Genomic DNA, 26,320 nt, shown 5'->3' with positions numbered 1-26,320 from the left:
TTATCATTTTTTCTTTGTTCTTTTGCTATCTTTATTTTAAAAGCAGGAATGTAAATCTTAGCAGTCAGCCCATTTTAGATTCAGCCCCATGGATAGCGCTTGCTTATTGAGGCTTACATTTACCCACCAATAAGCAAGCATAACCCAGGTTCTCAACCAAAAACGGGTTGGCTCCTATGCATCACATTCCTGCTTTTTAAATACAACTAAGAACTAAGAAAAATTGATAATAGGAGTAAATTAGAAAGTTACTTAACATTGCATGAATCTGAATCATGAAAGAAAAAATTTGGGTTTAGTGTCCCTTTAAACAATAAGCAATGGATACATAGATGAGGTTATTTCTAATATATGTATGCATTATTTAAATATTGTTATAAATTGAGATTAATTAAAAATATACAATAAGCGTGAATAGATTCTGCAAAGCTAGTGCATTGCTGCCAAAGGGTCATAGTAATATGCATTCAAGTATTCGTTACCATCATATTCATCAACCAATTTTTTTATATGAACAATATTGTTTTCTATTTGGCTTAATGGCATATACTTAAAACATTTTTTTATTTATTTATTTTTTTCCTTTTTTTAGTTTATGTATTGCAAATGGAAGAAAAAGAAGAGGAAGTTCATATATATAATTATTAAAACTATTGCATGATTGCTGCTCCCTCTGGTGGTAAAATAAAAATATATATATATATATCTCTATGATGCATCCATTATTACCCCATAAAATCAAGAGATTTTTCATTTATTTTACAGAACCAAAAGAAAAAGAAAAAAATAACAATAAATAAATAATGCAGAAAAGACACTAAACTTATATGTTTTCATTAACAACTTAAATAGCCAGACAAATGTAGTGTGATCAAATTTGAGAAATGTTTTCTCTGTAAGTTATTAATAGTAAAAGGAAGAATTTGTTATAACCTATGTTTTTCATTTTAGCTATATTCCCATCATCAGATTTAAAAGATCATATATTTGTTAATTAACAATAGATTTCATTGATTTCAAAATGAAGTAGGGATTTTTAAGTATACAAAAGGCATACACTTTTTGTTATAGAATTCTCACCTGTCATGATATATACATAAAATAATGTTATAGTCTGAATCTGATGGGTCTGCTGAAAGAAACAATGTATAGCAGTTTAAGGATTAAACAACTTTTCCTTTTAAGTACAAATTGTCAGGGCCGGACTGGGAATAAAAAGCAGCCCTGAAAAATATGAAGACCTGCCCTTTTTTCTGTTGAGTAGGTAGAATGCACATGCCACATTTTTCTCAAAGGGGATTACTGGGACACTCCTTCCCCAATATTTTTTTCAGTAATTAAATTATATTACTTTGTATTAAATAAAAATGTCAGATTGATGTTATATAATAACCCTACAACTGAATTGCATCCATTAATCACCCCTTTAAATTGTAGCTTTCCAGCCCAAGCTGCTGCAGCCCACCGGGAAATCTCCTGGTATCCTGATAGGCCAATCCGACCCTGCAAATTGTGCTTGTCCCACTGTCTCTAGGGAGGCCAAAAAGCAAAATTCTGTAACCTGCAAATGCTGCAAATCAGATAGCGGGTTTGCAGCATTTTGAAATCCTATGTTACAGATTTTGCTTTTTATCTGCTCTAGGGAGTCTTGAACAAATCACAATTTTAAACAAAAGCAAGAAGTGTTTAATCCTGGTTTTGTTCTTAGTTTAATATTTAATTATAATCTTAATATTTGTATTAAACTTGTAATAAAAAAAGTTTGTAAAATATGGAGCCACAGATGGGCCAGAGGGACCACACAATATATGTTTATAAATAGTGTGTGCAATTTACAGTCACACCTGGGCTCCATAGCATTGTAATGCTGTTTACTAGACTTGTGTATCAAAAATGATTTTAATAAATATTTAGGGAAATTAGTTTCCCCGAATATTCGTTGGTTGCACTATTCGGTATAGTTTAACTAAAATTAAAGTAAATGTTAAAGCTACCGGTGAAAAAGTGCACTTGTAGCTTTATACTTACCTTTTTTGAGCTGGAGAATGTGCTTACCTGATTCTCTTTCGTCAGAGCCCCGCCGCACTAACAGCAGGCTAAACTCGCTCAGCTCCCAGCCCAGGACCTGCTCTAGAGTCAACCACGCTAAGCCTCCTGTTAGCACGGCCGGGGTTTTGGAAAGAAGAGGATCAGGTCAGAACACTCTTCAGCTCACAAAAGGTAAGTATTAACCCTTAACCCCTTAAGGACCGGGCATTTAAGACAAAAAAATTCCCCAAAAGACCAGAGCATTTTTAGCATTTTTTCCATCCCCACATTTAAACAGAAATAGAGCCTTTTTTATATTTACCTATCAAAACTATATATATATATATATATATATATATATATATATATATATATATATATATATATATATATATATATATATATATATTAGTAGACAACCCAAAGTATTGATCTAGGCCCATTTTGGTATATTTCACGCCACCATTTCACTGCTAAATGCGATCAAATAAAAAAAAATCATTAACTTTTTCACAATTTTAGGGTTCCCACTGAAGTTATTTACAAACAGCTTGTGCAATCATGGCACAAATGGTTGTTAATGCTTCTCTGGGATCCCCTTTATTCATTGTTTTTGGTAATTAGAAGGCCGCTAAATGCCGCTGCGCACCACACTTGTATAATGCCCAGCAGTGAAGTAGTTAATTAGGTAGCTTGTAGGGTTGATTTTAGATTTAGTCTAGAGATCAGCCTCCCACCTGACACACCCACCCCCTGATCCCTCCCTAACCCCCTTCAAACAGCTCTCTTCCCTCCCCCACCTCACAATTGTCAACGCCATCTTAAGTACTGGCAGAAAGTCTGCCAGTACTAAAATAAAAGGCTTTAATTTTTTATTTTATATATATGCTGCAGTGTTGGATCCCCCCTTAGCCCCCAACCTCCCTGGCCATGACCCTCTCTGCATTGGTATCTCTGCAAATCTTTTTCTGCAGTGCCCCACTCGTGGGGCATGCAGAAATATCACAATCTCGCTATTTTGAGCGAGATCGCAGCAGAGAGAAGCCCAGGATTGCAGTGACGTTACAAGGTACGTCGCTGGTCCTTAAAGGGGCACTGAACCCAAATTTTTTTTCTTTCATGATTCAGATAGAGCATGACATTTTAAGCAACTTTCTAATCCTAATTACTGATCTCAGACTAATGTGGGATATCGTAGCTTTTAAAAAGTATATAGAAAATAACAGAATACCCAGGGGGCTACGTATAAAAAGTATCCTTCTTTCCAATTTGACGATATAGAAGATATGGAGGAGTGGAATGAGGCTTTAAATAAATGCTCTTTCACATTGCTGAACATCCTTATCAAAGTAAAGAATAAAAAACGTAATAAGATGGGAGAAACCATTGTTACCCAAAAAGATGAATTGGCGCCATATAAAAACCACATGGAGTTTACCTCATTGAAAAAATAAATGATTGAATCTATTGCCAAGCATGACAAAGAACAGGCAGAAAGGAAATTCTTCCAACTGCTCTTCTCTTCTCTCCTCTTCTCCTTCTATCTCTCCTTCCTCTTCATGTGATTTTTTACAGGAGACCGTGGATTTGGAAGAAACGCGAGATCCGGAACCAGTGGTCCGCCCGAAAACACGATTGGGCACATCCCAGCAAAAAGAAAACGAAAGAGATGGAGAACCAAAAGGGAAAAACAAATTAACAAAGAAGGGACAGTGATATCTTATCATTCTAATTTTGAGGACTTTGAAGAAACGACTCATACTGTTAGTGATGATGTCAGTATTATTAACCTGTCTAAATATGTCCTCAAAAAAGAGGAATTACAAGTACTATCCAAGGGTCTAGGTTTTGCTCTTTCGGGTAATTTTTCTTGTTTTATCACCCTCTTGGATATCAACAAATTTATCCGCAAGTTGGCATTAAAAAGGTTTTTTGCTCTTACAGGGTCTAGAGATACATCAATAGAGGTAACTAATCAAGAAGTCACTACTACACTACCATCAATTGAAGGTCCTATTTTGCCTTTTGAGAATGCACAGGCTTTGGTCACTCTTAATGACCTATATAGTGGAGACAATGAGTCCCCTTTGCCTAATAAACTAGCCCATCCAAAAAAGACAAAATCAGATTTTTACCCTACCCATTATAGGGGTGCAATTATCAATGCATACCAAAAAATGGTCCAAGAGGACATATTTGAGTTGGAGAAAAGGGAAAATACCAATGCTGCCACCCATAATCTGTCCTATAAAGAAAAACAGGCATTAAGGTCACTCCAAGATAACACTAATATCATGATTAAAAATGCAGACAAGGGTGGCAGCATTGTTATTCAAGACAGAGAGGCCTATTTCACGGAGACCCTTAGACAGCTCAGTGATACTGAGGTGTATAAACGGCTTCCTGGAAATCCCAATTTTTCCTACAAAAAGAAATTGGAAAGTCTGGTGATGGAGGGCGTTTCCTTGGGGGTCTTTGGAGACAAGGATATCTCTAATTTAATTCCTGACCACCCTCTTACCCCTATTTTCTGCCATGTCCCCAAGGTTCACAAGGACCCTGTTCTCCCCCCAGGCAGACCCATTGTCTCATAGGTGGGGTCCTTGTTTGAGCCATTGGGGGCATGGTTGGATGAGGTCCTCCAACCTATAGCCAAAAAACAGCTATCCTATCTTAAAGATAGTGCCCAGCTCATTCAAATTCTGGACACTGTAAGTTGGAAGGATGGTTTTTCATGGGCTGTAATTGATGTTTGTGCACTTTATACCTGTATTCCTCAGGAATCAGGTGTAAAAGCTGTAGAATTTTTTCTACACAGAGAGATGGATTTGAATGACAACATCAAACAATATGTGGGTGACTATTTTTGGTTTGACGGGGTGTTTTACAACGAGATATGTGGCACTGCCATGGGGGCCAAATTTGCCCCTGCATTTGCCAACTTATACGTCTCTTGGTGGGAGTTGTCACATATCTACAGCATACACAACCCTTGGCTTGAAGATATTTTATTATACATACGGTATATTGATGACCTGTTGGTCATTGTCAAAAAACCCTGAATAAGATGGAGTTTGACAAATTTTTGGAATACATTAATGTAAACTCATTTAATCTCAAATTTACAGGGATGTTTAGCGCAAATAGTGTAAATTACTTAGATTTAACATTACAGATTTGTGAAAATAATATAGTTACCAGCACCTTCCGTAAAGAAACAGCTAGTAACACTATTTTGCATGCCACCTCCCAACACCCTACACATGTGGTCAAGGCCATACCTCGTGGCCAATTTATTAGAATCCGCAGAAATACCAAGTCTAATGAAATATATGAGTCCCAATCTCTAGAACTAAAAAATAGATTAATTTGTAGGGGCTATAATACTAATAATCTGGAAAAATGCCGTAAAGAAATAAGAACATTTAACACTGCACCTAAAATACAAAATCTAGATAGGAAGAGGAAGTCAAATTTTAAAGATGCCATAGTATTTACTAGGGCGTATTCAAAGCAATATAATGAGGTTATCAAAATTTTATAAAAGCATTCACATGTCCTTTTAAGAGATGACATATTAAAACCTTTCATTAACAACATCAAATATGTACCGAAAAAAATCTAAAACATTGGGCCAAAAAATATCTCCCAGTCTAGTCACTAGAACTAATGTACACAAACATAATTGGCTGGAAACTATAGATGTGGTAGACGTAATTGTCACATGTGTGCTCACATACAGGAGGGCGACCATTTTTCCAGTAGCAGTACAGGCAATGGATATACTGTAGATTTCTATGCAAATTGTTGCACCACATTTGTGGTTTACCTCCTTACCTGCAACTTGTGTCAGTTGCAGTATACAGGTCAAACCACTAGGGAGGCCCGCAAAAGATTTAATGAACACACTAGAGACACTAAGAACTACAATAAAGATTCTGCAGTTGCAAACCACTTTAATGGTTATCACCTTACCAATGTGGCTAACATGAATATAAAAATCATAGATACTGTAACCACATCTATAAGAGGTGGAAAAAAATTCAAATTATTGGAAAAAAAGGAACTATTCTGGATGTTAAAGTTGCAAACTCGCTCCCCATTGGGGATGAACCGAGAGTGTGACATTAACTTTTTCATTGACAACTAAAATTGTGCAAAATGTTTTTAGCTCAATAAGTTTTGACTCAGATATATTCAGGTGCTATTTTATAATGTTATAATTATGATAACTTTGAAACTTTGTGCCTAAATCTGTTTTCAATACTCTATCTAGGTATCAGTAAGGATTTTGCATTTATTCTACAATGATACATTTCTCACTGATGACCCACATCTATAAGAGGTGGAAAAAAATTCAAATTATTGGAAAAAAAGGAACTATTCTGGATGTTAAAGTTGCAAACTCGCTCCCCATTGGGGATGAACCGAGAGTGTGACATTAACTTTTTCATTGACAACTAAAATTGTGCAAAATGTTTTTAGCTCAATAAGTTTTGACTCAGATATATTCAGGTGCTATTTTATAATGTTATAATTATGATAACTTTGAAACTTTGTGCCTAAATCTGTTTTCAATACTCTATCTAGGTATCAGTAAGGATTTTGCATTTATTCTACAATGATACATTTCTCACTGATGACCCTTTTTCCTATCCAGGTGGCTTTCAATTATATAATATACATTTTTCACAAGTGGTATATATGTTTGTATTTTAATTTTGTATAAAGTGGGTTCATTTTCTTGTTTTTAATATATTTCATTTGGGATGTATATATGGAGTGACTTGTGTCTTAAGGGGTTAAGAATGAAACAGCTGTGATGCATCAATTTGGTGTGCGCTTATCAGCAAATTAAATCCAAGTGTCCCCTTTAAATACAGGCCGCTCAGCATCTCAAACATGTCAATGAATAAGCGTCTTCAGGGGGCGCAAAACTAGTCAGACAATTTCTTGTGTCTACAGCTCTCCTGTTTTTGTTTTTGTGCGTGTTATACAGCGTTTGTTGCTGTGTCCTTTTTAACTTTGACTAATAAAGGATTTACAAATTTTTATGGATTCCTCGTTGTAGTGCCTGCCTCCTGCTGTACGCATAGTCTAACACAATAGCCTTGCTGTAAAAGACACCAAGAATTACACACATATATATGCAAGAATATAGAAAGTAACTATATGACTAATTAAGTACTAGACAAATGACAAGCAATTGAATGGATATTTGGGGAAATATAAGAAATATATGTGAAAATTGAAAATCACTCCCAATAGTTAATTAAATCAAATTGTGAGTTGAAACCCTGGGGTACTAATGTTTGTAATTTGTATATCCAGTATACTTTCTGGCGCCCCAAAAGTGTATTCCTATTTCCCCCTCTAACTGGAGTGGGTACAGTTTCAATAGCTTTCCACTTAAAGGTATCAACCCTTTGTTGATGTTCAAAAATAAAATGTTCAGCAAGAGCAGAGCAATTTTGTTTGTTTTTAATATAGCCAAGGTGCTCCCTTATTCTCGTACGGACATCCCTGGTAGTAAGACCTACATATTGTTTGAGGCATAGATTGCACTCTACTAAGTAGATAACAAAATTACTAGAGCATTTAACACACCCTTTCAAAGAAAAAATTTCCTTTGTTACATGGGACTGAAATTGAGGTCCCTGGCTGATATAATCACACGCTTTGCAGCGTGGATTTCCACATCTGTATGTACCAAAACATTGTAACCATGTGCTATTATTGGTGGTTTTAGGTAACATACTGGGTGAAATCATATTGGCCAGAGGGAGATTTTTGGCATAAATAAAGTTACATCCTTCTTCTACCACTGATTTGAGCGTATCATCCCCATATAAAATGGGCAGATATTTTTTAATAATATCACAAATTTGGTAGAATTGGTTTGAATATTTAGTTACAAAGTTTAAGCCAGTTTTTCGTTTCTGTTTGCCTATATGGTTATCAAGGAGTGTAGTCCTATTCACCTTTGCTAAACAGTCTTTACTTTTTCTATGAGTGGTTTGGAGTATCCTCTATCAACAAAGCGTTTACTTAGTACCTCAGCTTCATGCTCAAAATCTAATTGTTCAGAACAATTACGTCTCATTCTGAGCATCTGTCCCTTAACTATGCCCTTAAACACATGTTGTGGATGATTGCTATTAGCATGAAGTAGCTGATTTCCAGAAAAAGCTTTCCTGTATAGTTTAGAAACTACATGTCTCATAGAGGAATCACCATAGAGTGTCAAATCAAGAAAGACTACCTCCTTTTTATCCCAAGTGTGGGTAAATGATATACCTTTGTCATTTCTATTGAGATAGCTTACAAATGATTTTGCACTCTCTTGATCTCCCCTCCAAATAATAATCAAATCGTCGATGAATCTCTTCTAAAAGACTAATCTCTCCTCGAAGGAACCCCCACCTGCATAGACGTGGGACAAAATTACCTGTAAAATAAAACCTAACCTAAGTTACAATTACACCTAACACTACACTATCATTAAATTAATTACATAAATTAACTACAATTAAATAAAACTAATTACAGTTAAATAAAATTAACTAAAGTACAAAAAACCCCCCACTAAATTACAGAAAATTACAAGAATTTTAAACTAATTACACCTACTCTAATCCGCCTAATAAAATAAAAAATCCCCCCAAACAGCCAATAGAATGCGATTGAACTTCAATCCTATTGGCTGATTGGATCAGCCAATAGGATTTTTCCTACCTTAATTCCGATTGGCTTATAGAATCCTATCAGCCAATCGGAATTCAAGGGACGGCATCTTGGATGACGCCATTTAAAGGAACCTTCATTCTTCGTTAGGATGTCGATGGAAGAGGATGCTCCGCGTCGGATGGATTGAAGATGGACCTGCTCCGCTCCGGATGGATGAAGATAGAAGATGCCGCTTGGATGAAGACTTCTGCCGGTCTGGATGTCCTCTTCTGCCCGGATCGGATGAAGACTTCTGCCCGTCTGGTGGACCACTTGTGCCCGGCTGGGTGAAGACGGCTCAAGGTAGGGTGATCTTCAAGGGGTTAGTGTTAGGTTTTATTACGGGGGGTTTGGGTGGGTTTTAGAGTAGGGTTGGGTGTGTGGGTTTTAATGTTGGGGGGGTTATATTTTTTTTTTCCAGGTAAAAGAGCTGATTACTTTGGGGCAATGCCCCGCAAAAGGCCCTTTTAAGGGCTATTTGTAATTTAGTATAGGGTAGGGATTTTTATTATTTTGGGGGGCTTTTTTTATTTTATTAGGGGGATTAGATTAGGTGTAATTAGTTTAAAATTCTTGTAATTTTTTTTATTTTCTGTAATTTAGTGTTTTTTTTGTACTTTAGTTAATTTTATTTAATTGTAATTAGTTTTATTTAATTGTAGTTAATTTATGTAATTAATTTAATGATAGTGTAGTGTTAGGTGTAATTGTAACTTAGGTTAGGTTTTATTTTACAGGTAAATTTGTCTTTATTTTAACTAGGTAGTTATTAAATAGTTAATAACTATTTAATAACTATTCTACCTAGTTAAAATAAATACAAAGTTGCCTGTAAAATAAAAATAAACCCTAAGCTAGTTATAATGTAACTATTAGTTATATTGTAGCTAGCTTAGGGTTTATTTTATAGGTAAGTATTTAGTTTTAAATAGGAATAATTTAGTTAATAATAGTACATTTATTTAGATTCATTTAAATAATATTTAAGTTAGGGGGGGTGTTAGGGTTAGACTTAGGTTTAGGGGTTAATAAAATTAATATAGTGGCGGCGGTGTGGGTGGGGGGCAGATTAGGGGTTAATAAATATAATGTAGGTGGCGGTGGTGTAGGGGGGCAGATTAGGGGTTAATAAATATAATGTAGGTGGCGGCGGGGTCCGGGAGTAGCGGTTTAGGGGTTAAACTATTTATTTAGTTGCGGCGGGGTCCGAGATCGGCGGGATAGGGGTTAATAACTTTATGTAGGTGGCGGCAGGGTCCAGAAGCGGCGGTTTAGGGGTTAATATATTTATTATAGTTGCGGGGGGACTCCGGGATCGGCAGGATAGGGGTTAATAACTTTATGTAGGTGGCGGCGGGGTCCAGGAGCGGCGGTTTAGGGGTTAATATATTTATTATAGTTGCGGAGGGCTCCGGGATCGGCAGGATAGGGGTTAATAACTTTATGTAGGTGGCGGCGGGGTCCAGGAGCGGCGGTTTAGGGGTTAATATATTTATTATAGTTGCGGGGGGCTCCAGGAGCGGTGGTTTAGGAATTAATAACTTTATTTAGGTGCGGAGGGCTCCAGGAGCGGCGATTTAGGGAGTAAAACTGTATAGTATAGTGTGGGTGCTTAGTGACAGGGTAGCAAGAAAGCTGCGAATAAGCCGAAAAGCAGCGAGATCGATGACTGTTAGTTAACAACAGTCCACTGCTCATAGCTCCGTACTTGGTGCGCGGCTTTTTGACAGCTTTCTTGATAAATTTGGAGAACGTATTCAGGTCCGCGGCGGCGATGTTAGGCGATCTTAGGTGAGCGTATTGGGGCCGTTGAATGCAAGAAAGTAGACGGCTTGATAAATAGAGGCCCTTGTCTCATTTTAATTTACCTTTGTCTTACAAACTTGGACATAACACATTACTCTAATTCTATTTTATTGTTATTTTAAAATAAGAATCACAAATCAGAGTTGGGCTTCCATCTCAATTTATGAGTATATGAAGATATTCCTTCGATTCTTGATATCTTCATTTTAAAGGGACACTAAACCCATTTTCTTGCTTTCATGATTCAGATGAATGAATCAATGAATTCTAAGCAACTTTCTATTAGCAATTTTTCATAGTTCTATTGCTATCTTTATTTAAAAAGCAGGAAAGTGATGCATAGGGGCTGGGCCATTTTTGTTTTTTGAACCTGGGTTATGCTTGCTTATTGGTGGGTAAATGTAAGCCTCCAATAAGCAAGCGCTAACCATGGTGCTAAACATAAAATGGGCTGTCTGCTAAGATTTACATTCCTGCTTTTAAAATAAAGATAGCAAGAGAATGAAGAAAAACTGATAGTAGGACTAAATTAGAAAGTTGCTTAAAAGTGCATGCTCTTGGTTTCTGGAGGAGGGGTTCAGGTGTGTGGTCAGGTGATGCACCTGCTCTGACCTACCTTCCTTACAAGCCCTTGGCGAGATTCGCGCCTAAACCCTCTGACCCTGGGCGGCTTGGATAGCGAGAAAGTACTGCTACTGGAACCTCATAGTGCCACAACATTGCACTAATGCTGCGTGCTGCAGCTACTAATAGGATCTGATTTTGGCTAACATTACCCCTAAAAACAGACCATCTACCATATTACCCTTGCACTGAGGAAATTCTCTGAGACGGAGCCCCGATGTGGATCCCAGCTAAGTGATTGCACGCCGTTGCTCTAAATCTAATGGTAAGTGAGCTTGCCCGGATGCCTGAACCTCTGTCGCCACTGTAGTATTCTTCTCAGCTAAATATTCCTGCTGGTTCTGCATTGCTGGGCGAGGCTGGCTGGAGCTGACCCATACTAGGCGTGCACCTGGGCTGATTATCTGCTCTCCCACCTGGCGTACTACGCTACTGATACGGAACTGGGCTAACCAGGAACATCGTCGGCCTTGTATCAACTGCTGCAGCTCCGAGTGTGAGCACAACCAATGCACCTGGAGATACCGGGAGATTTCATTCCTCTTCTTCTGCTGTCCCCTCCCACCGGTGTTGCGAGAGGGGTGAAGATTGCTGTTGCGCCCTGGTGCGCTCCTGTGACCCTCCGGCTGCTCTTCTCCACTGCTCCACGGTCAGGTTTCTTCTTGCAGCGACCGAGTTGTGTTCCCTTGCCCTGCTTCTGTGAAAGGTGACCCCCTCCCATCGGTGCTGCGTGAGGGGGGATTGTTGTGGGCTGAGATGATCGCCAGAACTCTCAGCACAAGGCAGGTAACTCTGAGGGGTTTCTCCTTCTTAAGCCACTATCTCACGGAGTTAATGACTGTTCTTTCTTGCCTGATGCGCTCAGACACCCGCCTATAGAATATGGTTGGACTCCCCTTGACTCTTATTTATTAGTCTAAAAAAAAAAAAACTCTGCTGGACATATATTGGTTCATTTAACCCACAGACAGGGTAGATCACGGCAAAAGTAAAGCCGAGAATAAAACTGCTATTTGTTTGGGTTACAAGGGATCTTGTTCTACAAAGTGCAGTATTTTTTCTTGGTATAAATGTTACAATTACTAAACCCTCTTTTTTTTCCTTTAGATTAAAGTTATTGCTACACATGTATCATATTACACAGAGGTATTAACTTTATTAAATTGCTGCATCCTTTTTACATTATAATCAAGCCTAGTTCTGGGCTATGCTGTGCCCTTCAGACGCTGCAGCAAATTAAAATCTGTTTAATATATTTAGCGAGTGGATAACGAAAGGGAAAGGCACCCAACTACCACTTGGTATTATATTATGTGTATTATTATAAGATGACGAATGTTGTCTCTATTTTCTAGGTGGTCCTAATTTTAGAAATACATTTTTACTAACCTAAAATAAGAATAAGCTGCACTCTGGGCTAATACTGTGCTGATATATTTACTGCATTTCGCATATTCATGCTTTCCTAATGTGGTTCATGGGGTTTCAAGGGCCCGATCCAATATGCAGCGTCACCCGCAAAAGCCGGCAACGCCAAATTTTGCGCTGGTTTGGTATCACATATACGGCGTAGCATACAACTTACGCGCGTATATTTCTGCCTTCGCCCGTATTTTTTTTACCCATAGACTGACATACAAAACACACACAGTTTGGTATCCAATATACAGCGTAAGGACTTACGCTTGCAGATTTCAGAAAATCTACTCCATTCTCATCTCGCTACAAATTGCAGGCGCAGGAACCCTTGCACTGACTAAAAAAGCAACGTAACTCCCTGGAACCCTAAAAAGGAGGGGACTAGCTCCTGTATGCACAAATTTTATTCAGCAAGGGTTGCGTTCAACTATCTTGCATCCTGCCAGGCTTAGGCTGGTGTTTGATAACACTACACATTTTTTTATACTGCCTCTGCGGCAGAATCTTTTTTTATTAAAAATTGCTCCCCTGACTAGCTGGGTCCACAGCTGCTAGGAGTAAAAGTATAGACGTTTTCTCAGCGTAATTATGGCTGGGTTATTTCGGTATTGGGTAGCAGACGATGCAGGTGGTGTAGTCGTCTGTTCTATGGTTGATGTTTGTGTCTTTTGTTCCCCCCTTCCACTCTTCCCCCCTTTTTTTTTTCTCTCTTGCCCCCTTATACCTCTTGTGTATAGATAACTCTCATGGCCATAGGAATTAAATTTACCTCCTGGAACATAGGAGGTCTTACATCTCCTATCAAAAGGAAAACAATAATATCCTATCTTAGGAACATTTTTACTTCTATCGCTTTTTTACAAGAAACTCATTTGAAGACCCAAGAGGTCCTTAAGCTTAAATCTCGTTGGGTTAAAGAGGTATTCTCTTCCCCTAGATTGAGTCGAAAAGGTGGAGTCGCTATTCTTCTGGGTAAAAAGCTCAACTATGAGATATTACACATTGAATCAGATGAAGAGGGGAGATATATCATAATGAAAATGATAATTGCTACTGGCCCAAATACTACCTATTGCGGTCTCTGACCACGCTCTTATTTGTTTTGAGTTTCAGTCGAGTATCCCTCCATCTTCGAATAATCACTTTTTTTCCCTAAGTTTCTTCATTCTGATCTTAAATTTAAAAATTGGATGGAAACTAGGATTGTGGGATTTGCTTTACTTAATTCTGAAGCTAAAAGTCGTCCCGCCGTCTTCTGGGAAACTGCTAAAGCAGTGCTAAGGGGGGAAATATTAGCATATACTATTATGCGGACTAAGAAATTTAAAAAACGCGAGAATTAACTTCTGCGCGCGGTTACAAATGCTTACAACTTATATCTAGTCAAAAAACGCCACAAAAATGGGCTAAATATATCTCTGCCTTAGAAGCAAGAGACTCTCTATTATTATATGAAACTACTCAAAAGGATATTCGGTTCTCTGCAAAACTTCATAGGCATGGGAATAAAACTGGGAAACTCCTAGCCAAACTAGTCAAACAGGATCTGGGCTCTCAGTTGATAGATACTATAAACATAGAAGGGCAAATGCTTAGATCACAACACGACCTAGTTCAAACCTTTTACAACTATTACAATGGCATATACTCGGCCAGACCCTCAAATAATAAGGAGTGTGAGGATTTCTGGAGAAAAATCTCTTATCCGTCGCTACTATCTGCCTCACTTGAGGAACTTGAATCCCTTATTACTGAATTAGAAGTAGTTACCGCATTTAAAAAACTGTCTCACAACAAAGCACCTGGTCCTGATGCGTTGCCTAACGAATTTTATAAAATATTATCTTCCAGTATAGCACCCTATCTTACTTCTTTATTCAACTTCATATATATAGAAGGGAATGAACCTACAATTAATTTTACAGCTTCCTATACAACTTTGATATTAAAAAAAGGAAAAGACCCAACACTGATGGAATCCTATAGACCTATCGCCCTTATGAATATGGACTACAAATTATTAGCTACAATTCTTGCTCAACGGCTTCAATCCCTTCTTCCTTCTATTATCAATACAGATCAGGCTGGTTTCATGAAGGATAGGAACTCTGCGGCAAAAATAAGGGAACTTCTACTTACGCTAGACTATTTTTCAAATACCTTGGCTTATGGTCAAACAGGGGAAGGGCCTACCCCAGATATGGCAATCTTAGCTATAGATGCCGAAAAAGCTTTCAACTCAGTCCATCACGATCATCTTTTATTTTCTTTAGAACAGTTTGGCCTGAAAGGTAATTTTACCAAGTTTATTGGAAAGTTATATCATACAGCCTCTACGCGGATGATAGTCAATGGCCATCTCTCTCCAGATATAAGACTACTCAGGGGAACTAGGCAAGGTTGTCGCCGCTCCTGTTTAACATTGCTATCAAACCCCTTGCCATATCAATTAGACAGCAACTTGAGGGAATTAAAATCGTAAGGCAGGAATTAAAGATAGAACTCTATGCTGACGATATTCTCTTATACTTGATTAATACACGCATGAATATACCCATACTCCTTTCAATAATACAACAGTTTGGTTCCTTCTTGGGGTATAAGGTGAATATAACTAAATCAGAACTTCTTTGGATTAAGCAGACAGCTAGTTCATGTAAAAATGTACCTTTTGCTATAGTACAGGATTCTTTCAAGTATCTAGGTATAAATGTTTCTAGTAACCCTGACTCTTGGTATTCTCTTAATATTATTCCTATTTTAAATAGAATTAACGATACTTTTAAAAACTGGCAGAACCTACCTCTTTCCTTGTCTGGGCGCATAGCAGCGTACAAGATGATTCTCTTGCCTAAAATACTCTACGTCCTTCAAAATATTCCTGTGCTCCTAAAAAAGAAGGATCTTAGTTTCTTCAACTCGCAACTTTGATCCTTCCTATGGCAGGATAGGAGGTCTAGGATTTCACTTGCAAAACTTTTTTTGCCGATTAGATATGGAGATATAACTATGGTTTTCTAGCATGCATAGTGGCGGACTGGTTATTCTTACATAATTATGTTACAAACATTGAACTAGAAAATAGCATTATGAACACCCTCTCCGCTGTAGCGCTTATTCATTTGGATACTATCTATATTCCATCTCAAATAAAAAAACTTAGGTCTATATACAATGTAATTCTAGCCTGGAGAAAGATCTGTGATATGCTAGGTATAGAATATTGTGTATCGAGATACATTCCATTCCTGGGGATTCGGGGAACCCCCAATTCCAAGCAGGAATACCATCAACTTTGTTATTAAAATGGAAGGCTGAAGGACTCTCTAAGGTTCTTCAGATTCTCGATATAGAGAAAAGCTGTGTCAAATCATTTGAGGTCCTTAGATTGGAATTTAATCTCTCACATAGAAATTTCTTTGCATATCTTCAGGCTAGACATTATGCTATCAAACTATTACGGTTGGAATTGGTCTTTAGGGCATTTAGATAATTGGCTTAATTTGGCCAAGAATGGATTTATGTCAATATCTCCTCTCTATACGATCTTGGTATCTGACAGAGGTACAATTAACCTGGATAAAATCTCTCTTAAATGGGCTATGCTGTTGAACCAAGAATTGGACTCCCCATTACTCCACTTTTCAATTCAAGAGGTTGCTCGAGCAACCTTCTCCTCTACGTGGAGGGAATCTCACCTGAAGTTATTACATATGATGTATTTTACTCCAGAAAAAGGAATCAAATGTGGAAACACTAATTTCGGTGTTTGTCCTAAATGTTCACTCATGTCTGCAAATCTTTTGCACATGATATGGATTTGTCCAAAAATTAAGAATGTTTGGTTTAAAGTTCAATTCTGGCTCCGTAAAATATTGAAGGTTTCTTCTCTAAATCTGTCTGCAATAAACATAGTTTTTCTTAGCTTTGACCCAGAAAACGAGCGACTCAATACTAAAATCATTAATATATCTATATTGGCCGTTAGATATCTTATTTTTAAAAAGTGGAAAATGCATACGGTCCCTAGTATTTCAGAAATTAAAAACTGCTTAAAAAAACAATGTATTCTTGAACAATTTAATATGAACATAGATAATGATGAAGATATTACTAGGTTCTTAATTAAATGGTCATCGTTTATAAAAGCACTCCCTTTAACTGAAAGTGAATACCTACTACACCCGTTAAAGAACACCAAAATGGTTCTGTTGGGGATATGGTAAATATGTGTTTTTTTTTCTCCACCCCCCCCCCCCCCGTGTTTTTCCCCCTTTTTTTTTCTGCTGCTTGTTTATTGGTTTGGTTGTTGCTGTTACTATTCTTCTTTTTTGTTGTATTACCTCTGACATAGGTTAAAAGAGGGAAGGGACAGGAGGAAGAGGTAGGGATTGGGTAAGGAAGGGGAGGAGGGGAGGAGGAAGAGAAGGAAGAAAAAAGAAAAATAAATGAAAACTGATAATGTATAGATAAATATTGTAAAGATATGTCTTATTTTTCTTTTTTATATGATTAGGTAAATGTACTATATACAGACTGTATATTTTTTTTCTTTTTCTGATGGCACTTATAATGTGAAGTTATATTATGTGTCTTGGAGTATTTTGTGCTTATGAAAAAAGGAAAGAAAAAACGTTAAGGTTACATACCTTGGATTCTATGTGAAAGTTGTATATGTACAATGTGTATCTCTCTTTTATTTTACCCCAGATAGGGGTTAAATTTATTCTTTTTTTCTGATGTCATTTATTTTACTGATTATGAATAAAAGATTTTAAAAAAAAATGCATGCTCTTTCTGAATCATGAAAGAAAAGATTTTGGTTCAGTGTCCCTTTAATAAAAAATATCTTCATTAATCCTTACACTGTTTTGATGAAACTATATTGATATCTAAATCACATCTCTCACTCTTGGACTACCTTTATATATATAAGCATATTCTAACAGCACCATGATGACATAGTTTTAAAAATATCTTATGTTTTACATTGTGATCAATATGTGTTGTTTCCTAAAACAGAGTACTGTACATTACACAAATGGATCTATGTGCCACATAGATTAGGTTCTAGTTGTCACCAGTTGTTATTCAAAGTGTTGTGTGTGTGTGTGTGTGTCTGTATTATTTTAAAAACAGGGATCAATAGTTATATTTAGATATGCCATCGATTCATATGAGAATTATTGGCTTTATAATATAGTAAGAAATCCAACATATGTGAAATATATCATTTACTTTACAATCACCTTGATGAACTCATCATTTTATTGTTCATATTAGTGCTCTAATCTTCCCATTTATAAGTATATAATTATGAATATATTATACTAATGTGATTTAGTGATGTCCAAACTGTGTTCACTAATATATTTTCATATCATTAATAGAAGTAGTTATTGTGGCGAGCACAGAGGGATCCAGCACCGATGGTGACCTGCCTTTGCAGGCTTCTGGTAAGTCCATTGACTCATTGAAGGTGTATTTTTAATAAATATTATGATCATGATTCTGGTGAAGCATTCCATTTGAATAAAACATAATGTGCTTCAGAACATGTTTATATTTAGTATAAAATTAGACAACAATCAACAAGTGATCCACACATGATAACTCTTAAATTGTTCCATGTACTCAGCTTTTGTGAATATTTTCAAAATACAGACACTAAAATGTGATTATTACTCATCGATTATTACAAATCTTATTTCATTTGCATGCTCCATCAAAATGAGGTAATTCCCAACTTTGGTTCAGTATCTCTTTAATGCAATATTGATGTGTGTCCTTGAGCACCAGTAACACATATGTTTTTTAAATTTTGTTAAATTTAAGTATGATTTGTCATTAATTAAATCATGTCACATGCATATTCCAGGCAAAACCCCAATAATCATCTTCTGATTGTACAGACAGTCCTTGCTATTCATCTGAGTGCCTAGATGTAAACCATATTATTATGTAATCATTGTTTAGAACTTCTAAACCACTTCTAAGTATACATAAAACATAATCATGTTGAAATTCCTTGATTTAATTTCATGATGTATGACATGTAAATTGATTTTATAAATATGTATGTGTAGACTGTCCATTTCAATCAAACAAACATTAATATTCCCCAAAAATAAAGCATGCATTTCAGAATATGGCTATTAATATTGGGATGAGATACATTTAAATACAAACAAAATGTAATCAGATAGAGAAGATTATATTATTAATATTTAATATGAACGGTAGTATCTACTGTGCATATATTATGAATAGTAATTGATTGAAGCATCAAGCTTTAAATTAGTCCATTTAAGATTACAAAGGAAATCACCAAAATATATATGTATAATCAGTGTTTACCTGGTTTCAAAGGCTAGATGGAGTGACCATTTAAATTTGATCATATTACACACTCCTGTCAAGGTGCCAGGAATCAGACTGAGACGAGAAGTGCAAAAATAATCAGACCTTTTTTAATAACAAAAAAATAATAAAAAGGTCAACAAGGACCCCCTGAAACCTCAAGGGAGACCGATTATAGCAGGGATTGGTAGCCTCACAGACTCTTTATCAGCCTACATTGACCAATTTCTTCAAAAAATTGTAATCTCTTTACCTTCCTATATAAGAGACTCCTCTGATCTATTGATCAAACTAAATGATTGCACTTTGGATGAACATTGCTGGTGGGTGACCTGCGATGTTGGAGCATTATACTCCAACATCCAACATGAGTTGGGGACCAAAGCAGTGCGGTCCTATCTTGTGCAAGATCAATACATGCCATCATCACAAGTGGATTTTCTTATTGATCTCATTAGTTTTATATTAACACACAATTACTTTCTGTATCAGAGTAAATATTATCTGCAGATCAAGGGAACGGCCATGGGCACCAGGTTCGCTCCAAGCTTTGCTAACCTGTTTATGAGTAGCTTTGAAAACACTTATATTTATAACTCTCAGTTTGCAGCGAGCCTGGTGTTCTATGGCCGTTACATTGACTATCTCCTCTTTATCTTTAAAGGATCTAAAGAAGATATTTCTTCATTTATTGATCACCTTAATAATAACAATTTTGGAATCTCTTTTACATATAACATTCAACAGGACCAAATTGAATTTCTAGATCTGGTTTTGGGCAAAGCTCAGATGGTCGGGTTTCATCGAAAACCTTTTTCAAGACTGTCGATTGTAACAGTTTCCTTCACTACAAAAGTAATCATTACAAATGTTGGAAAACTAATGTCTCTTATGGACAATTTAGGAGAATTAGGAGGAACTGTTCCTCAATTGAAGATTATGATGCACAAGCATTGGTAATTGGAAATAGATTTCTTGAGAAGGGTTATCCCCTGGACCTTATTACCCGTGAGATCAAAAGAGTAAGAGATGAGGATAGGTCTAATTACTTTAAGAAAAAAAGTAAAGATCAAGGTGTGTTCAAAGAATTAAATCCCCCTTTGTTTATTACCAGATTCAATTCAAATCATCTTGAAGTGAATATAATCCTTCACAAGCATTGGTCTATCCTTACCAATGATCCGGTCTTGAAGGGAATTTTGGGTGATAAACCAAAAGTTGTTTATAGGAGAGCACCCACTCTGAAAATGGCTTTAGCCCCCGGTAAAATTGTCAGAGACAAATATTCCAATAGAAAGATTCCAATACCTAAACTTATGGGCTGTAACAAACAGAAGAATATGATCTCTAAATGTTATAAGAAATGGGGTGGGATGTATAGTTTAATTTCCCACAGAACTTCCACCTTTACATCTTTTGCGACTGGTGAAATCTTTACGATTAAAAGACACATGACATGTGAAACCTCCGCAGTTGTGGGGTCCAATATGTGGGCCGTACCTGCCGTAAGGTCAAGAAAAGATGGGGTTAACACTCTTGCAATATAAAAAAAACTTTCCAAATCCCATAGTGTATCTAGACACTGTCGGCATTACCATAGGACCCAGAAGAACCCTATGAGTATACTACCAATTGAAATGGTCTCTAGACTTAATAGGGATGCGTTTGTCACCCTTAGGAGGAGAGAATCCTTCTGGATCAAGCAGTTGGGAACCCTCCAACCTAGAGGGCTAAACGAGAATATGGACATGGCATCATTTTGATGTGACAAGTCCTGGTACTATCAGCACTTTGGAATATTGATGCCGTCCTTTTGGCATGTGTCTCTGAATCACATGGGGTGTGAGACATCCTTTTATTTTCTCACTATTCTCTTGTATTTGCTATTTTGAAGAAAACCTGAAGATGGTAACGTCAAATATTACTTAATCCATCAGTTCATATTAGATTAGGAAATGTTAATAAATTCTTCTGCATCTTTAACACTATCCTTCTATTATCATTACACAATTGTTTAAATATTGACCATTACATAATGATCACGATCAGCTAGCTCACACTGATTAGCTAGCTCACACTGTGTATTTACTATATGAACACTTTAATTTTTTCTTTTTAGTTAACACACTTTTACCTCTATTCACAATACACATATTATTTTATATTTTCACGACTGCTCACTGGCAGTCTCTTAATAATGACGCTGCAATAGGGTGAGACTAACTATCTCACACTATTTGAATCAGAATCTATTAGTTCATATGAGATTAGGAAATGTTAATACATTCCTCTGCATCTTTAACCTTTTCTTTCCATTATTGTTACACAATTGTTCAAATATTGACCACTAAATAATTATCACAATCAGCTAGCTCACACTGATCAGCTAGCTCACACTGATCAGCTAGCTCACACTGCATATTATATGAACATTCTCATCTTTTCTCATGAGATTAGGAAATGTTAATACATTCCTCTGCATCTTTAACCTTTTCTTTCCATTATTGTTACACAATTGTTCAAATATTGACCACTAAATAATTATCACAATCAGCTAGCTCACACTGATCAGCTAGCTCACACTGATCAGCTAGCTCACACTGCATATTATATGAACATTCTCATCTTTTCTCATGAGATTAGGAAATGCTAATACATTCATCTGCATCTTTAACACGTTATTTCCATTATTGTTACACAATTGTTCATATAGGGACCACTAAATAATGATCATGATCAGCTAGCTCACACTGATCAGCTAGCTCATACTGCATATTATATGAAAATTCTCATGTTTTCTCATGAGATTAGGAAATGTTAATACATTCTTCTGCATCTTTAACACTTTCTTTCCATTATTTTTAAACAATTGTTTAAATATTGACCACTAAATAATGATCACGATCAGCTAGCTCACACTGCATATTTATTTTATGAACATTCTCATCTTTTCTTTTTAGTCAACACACTTTTACTTTCATTCACTATACACAAATTATTTAATAATTTCACGACTGCTTACCGGCAGTCTATTAATCACAACGCTGTAATAGGGGGAGACCAACTATTTCACACTATCTGATTATTGGATTATCCATGTCTTTATTGTCACATACGTACACAGCATAACGTGAGCCCACTTTGAACATTAAGTGTTTTATATTTAGTATATTTTTATCACATTTAGCCTCTTTTTTTAGTTGCACAAATTACTGAATATATCCCCACGATGATTATGAGAGTAACACTTACCCTAATTTTATTACTATATACAGCTGAGAGCTGGCTCTGAGGCCTTGGCTCTGAGATTCAAAGTGGCTCTGAATTATAAGTGGCCGAGTTAAGAAATGGAGTTAAATCAATAATGCTATCATCTAGAATGCTCTACTGACATCATGAAGCATTGTTCTAATTATTCATCATCTCATCTCTCCACAGGTATGCATTTCCTTCTCTGCATTTCATGCCCTGGTTGTTATCCCACGTCCCTTTAATGTTTTTTCAATATACTGGTATGCATTTCCTTCTCTGCATTTCATGCCCTGGTTGTTATCCCACGTCCCTTTAATGTTTTTTTCAATATACTGGTATGCATTTCCTTTTCTGCTTTTCATGCCCTGGTTGTTATCCCACGTCCCTTTAATGTTTTTCAATATACTGGTATGCATTTCCTTCTCTGCATTTCATGCCCTGGTTGTTATGCATTTCCTCTGATGTCAGAATTTATGACTTTTTCTGTATAATTGTTATCAGCTCCATTGTATAATTTCTGTGTGCATCCCCCAACCATTTGCTCCCCCCCCCCATCTAATTTACAAGTGTGTAACTCCAGTCTTTCTAACTAGTCTACTTGTAACACAGCTGCCTTGAATCAAATCATTCCAACCCTAATTTTACTACTATATACAGCTGAGAGCTGGCTCTGAGGCCTTGGCTCTGAGATTCTGAGATTCAAAGTGGCTCTGAATTATAAGTGGCCAAGTTAAGAAATGGAGTTAAATCCATAATGCTATCATCTAGAATGCTCTACTAACAACATGAAGCATTGTTCTAACTATTCATCATCTCATCTCTCCAAAGGTATGCATTTTCTTCTCTGCATTTCATGCCCTGGTTGTTATCCCACGTCCCTTTAATGTTTTTTTCAATATACTGGTATGCATTTCCTTCTCTGCATTCAAATCATTCCAACCCTAATTTTACTACTATATACAGCTGAGAGCTGGCTCTGAGGCCTTGGCTCTGAGATTCAAAGTGGCCAAGTTAAGAAATGGAGTTTAGAAACTGGAGGGGAAACTGCAGACCCCACTAACAGGTAATCCTTACTAACTATACACCTGCACAATGCTCTCTATGTCCTTTCTGATCTTTCTGTCTGCCATCTTCCTAAAACTCACTGCATGCCCTTATAACATCAATAATCCCCACACTATCCTTATCTCTCCCTCCCTCCTCTCATCCCCTATGATGTCCTCTCATGAACTACTCTGTTTCCTTAGCAATACTTCCCCATCTAACTCTCCTGTGTCTAGTCATACGCGCTCCTACAAGTCTCACTCTCACCTTCTGTCACTCTCACTGCTACTATTGCTTGCTTCTGGTGACATCTCTCCTAACCCTGGCCCTGCAGCAATCACCACACTCATACACTCTTGCTCAGTCCCCCACAATACAAACTCAAGGTCATGCAATCCCAACAATCTCATCTCCATTAACCCACAGCACTTATCCCCTCTCTTTTCTTGTGCCCTCTGGAATGCACGCTCTGTCTGTAACAAACTTACAACTGTTTATGACCTGTTTGTTTCTAACGCTTTCAATCTTCTAGCAATTACTGAAACCTGGCTTTCTTCCTCTGACACTGCTTTCATTGCTGCTATAACGCATGGCGGTCTCCACTTTAGCCAAACACCTAGGCCAGGTGAGAGACATGATGGCGGTGTTGGAATCTTACTGTCCCCTTCCTGCTCGTATCAGCACCTCCATCCTCATCCATCTCTCTCCTTCTCCTCCTTTGAAGTCCATTGCATCCGCATTTTCTCCCCCCTCTCCCTCAAGGTGGCAGTTATCTATCGCCCCCTGGACCAACCTCCCAATTCCTTGACAACTTTGCTGCCTGGCTTTCTTACTTTCTCTCTACAAATACACCTGCTCTAATCTTAGGGGACTTCAACATCCCCATTGATAGCCCATCTACCCCTGCTGCCTCTAAACTTCTCTCACTCACTAACTCCTTCGGCCTCTCACAATCCACCCTATTCTCTACTCACCGTGACAGAAACTCTCTTGATCTGGTATTCTCCTACCTCTGCTCCCCTTCTGATGTCACCTGTCGCCCATTTCCCATCTCAGACCACCATCTGCTCACCTATAATCTCAATGTACAGGCTGAACCTATTTCTACCCCCCGCCTCCGCACCTGTAGAAATCTGCACACTGTGGATCCTCTCCAACTTTCTAACCTTATTCAAAAACGCCTTTCCCACACTTCCACGGTATCCTGCCCTGACCTTGCTACAAACCACTATAACAATACGCTCTCCTCTGCAGTCGACACCCTTGCTCCTCCACAAATACACAAAACCCCACGTCGTCAGCTCCAGCCCTGGCACTCTCAGCAAACACGCTATCTACAAAAATGCTCCCATGCTGCTGAACGTGCCTGGAGGAAATCCCGCTCTGAACACTATTTCCTACAATATAAGTTCATTCTTTATTCTTACTCCTCTGCCCTTCACTTAGCCAAGCAAAACTACTTCTCACTCCTCAAACCCTAAACGTCTCCTCTCCACTTTCAACACTCTCCTCTATCCACCTGCACCACCCCCCTCTATCCACCTGCACCACCCCCCTCATCTGACTTTAGTGCTCAAGACTTGGCAGATTACTTTTTCCACAAAACACTTACCATCAGAAGCAACATCCCACCACAAGACTGCAACCTTTCATCTCCGCCCCCGGTCACCCCCTCCAACACTCTCAGTACCTTCCCCCCAACCACTGAGAATTAAGTGAGTTCCCTAATATCTTCCTCACACCTCACTACATACCCCCTTAACCCTATCCCTTCACATCTAATACCCTCTCTGTCCTCTACCCTCACCCCAGCTCTTACTCACATATTCAACTGATCCCTTACTACTGGTTCATTTCCATCATCCTTCAAACATGCAAAGGTCACCCCCATCCTCAAAAAACCCTCCCTCAACCCCAATTCTCCTGAAAACTACCGCCCCATATCACTACTTCCGCTAGCTTCTAAAGTCCTGGAAAAACTAGTTTTCGATCACCTAACACACTTCCTATCCTCCAACTCATTGCTTGACCCCCTGCAATCTGGCGTTCGTCCCCAACACTCAACTGAGACTGCCCTCACCAAGGTTACTAACGATCTTCTTTCTGCTAAAAACAATGGCCACTATTCTATACTTATCTTACTTGACCTGTCTGCTGCCTTTGACACTGTTGACCATCCCCTCCTCCTACGGACTCTCAGCTCCCTTGGGCTCTGTGACATTGCCCTCTCCTGGATCCACTCTTATCTCTCTAATAGGTCCTTTTCTGTCTCATTTGCTAGTGACTCATCCTCTCCACTGCCTCTGTCTGTTGGAGTACCTCAAGGCTCTGTTCTAGGCCCTCTACTCTTCTCTATTTATACTTCCTCACTGGGTAAACTTATTAGTAGCTATGGCTTCAACTATCACCTCTATGCTGATGATACTCAGATCTACCTATCCACCCCTGCACTCTCTCCTTCTGTCCTTTCCCACATCAGCGGCTGCTTATCTGGCATTTCTTCCTGGATGGCCTCTCACCACCTAAAAATCAACATCTCCAAGACTGAGCTTCTCCTAATCCCCCCCAACTAATTCTACTCCAGTTTCTAACTTTACTATCACTGTCGGTGACACCACTATCTCCCCATCACCCCAAGTCCGCTGCCTTGGAGTTACACTCGATTCCAATCTGTCCTTCATACCCCACATCCAATCGCTCTCTTCATCCTGTCGCAACCACCTACGCAATATCTCCAAAATTCGTCCTTTTCTGAGTACTGAAACTACTAAACAGCTAATCCATTCCCTAGTAATTTCCCGGCTTGACTACTGTAACAACCTACTAACTGGCCTTCCTCTCTCCCGCCTCTCCCCCCTTCAATCCATCCTAAATGCCTCTGCTAGGCTAATCCACCTCTCCCGACGCTCTGTATCTGCCGCACCCCTCTGTGAGTACCTTCACTGGCTCCCCATTCACAGCAGAATTAAATTCAAAATTCTCACTCTGACCTACAAAGCCCTTACCAATGCAGCCCCCCCATACCTGTCCTCACTCATCAACAAATATACTCCAGCCCGTC

Source organism: Bombina bombina, chromosome 5 (assembly GCF_027579735.1).
Source record: "Bombina bombina isolate aBomBom1 chromosome 5, aBomBom1.pri, whole genome shotgun sequence".
NCBI lineage: Eukaryota > Metazoa > Chordata > Amphibia > Anura > Bombinatoridae > Bombina > Bombina bombina.
Note: the sequence above shows the minus strand (reverse complement) of the source record.